Below are 537 nucleotides of genomic sequence, written 5' to 3' on the forward strand. Positions count from 1 at the left end.
GACGAGGTTTCACCGTGGTCTCGATCTCCTGATCTTGTGATCCGCCCGCCTCGGCCTCCCAAAGTGCTGGCATTACAGGCGTGAGCCACCGCGCCCGGCCACTCACAGTCTTTAGTCTTCCGAGGAGGAAGGGGAAAAGCAGGATATTTATGAGGATTCTGGCGTCTTGCTTAAGGCTGGTCTTTCAGTGCAGGGCTTGAGTAGGGTTAGGCCAAGTTGATGATATAATAGTCCAGGGTTGGGGAATAAATTAGAAGTATCAAATGTTATTTTCTAGCCTTGGGTCCTTAGGTGGGTTTCTTAAATTTTCTGAGCTTCAGGTTCCTCATCTGTGAAAGGGTTAGATAAAATTCAGTAAGATAATGTGTGACTCTGGCACACAGTGAGCTCCAGATAAATTGCGCTTTTGTGTGCATCAGTCTCATTCCCAAAGCCTAGGCTTTACGGTCATGCGGCTGCCCGACCCCCGAGGGCACAGCGGAATCCGCGAGCTTGGCGGGGCGCTGCGCTGCGCCCCTCAACCGGCAGAGGCCGCCA

Source organism: Colobus angolensis, unplaced genomic scaffold, assembly GCF_000951035.1.
Source record: "Colobus angolensis palliatus isolate OR3802 unplaced genomic scaffold, Cang.pa_1.0 Scaffold93, whole genome shotgun sequence".
NCBI classification, from domain to species: Eukaryota; Metazoa; Chordata; class Mammalia; order Primates; family Cercopithecidae; genus Colobus; species Colobus angolensis.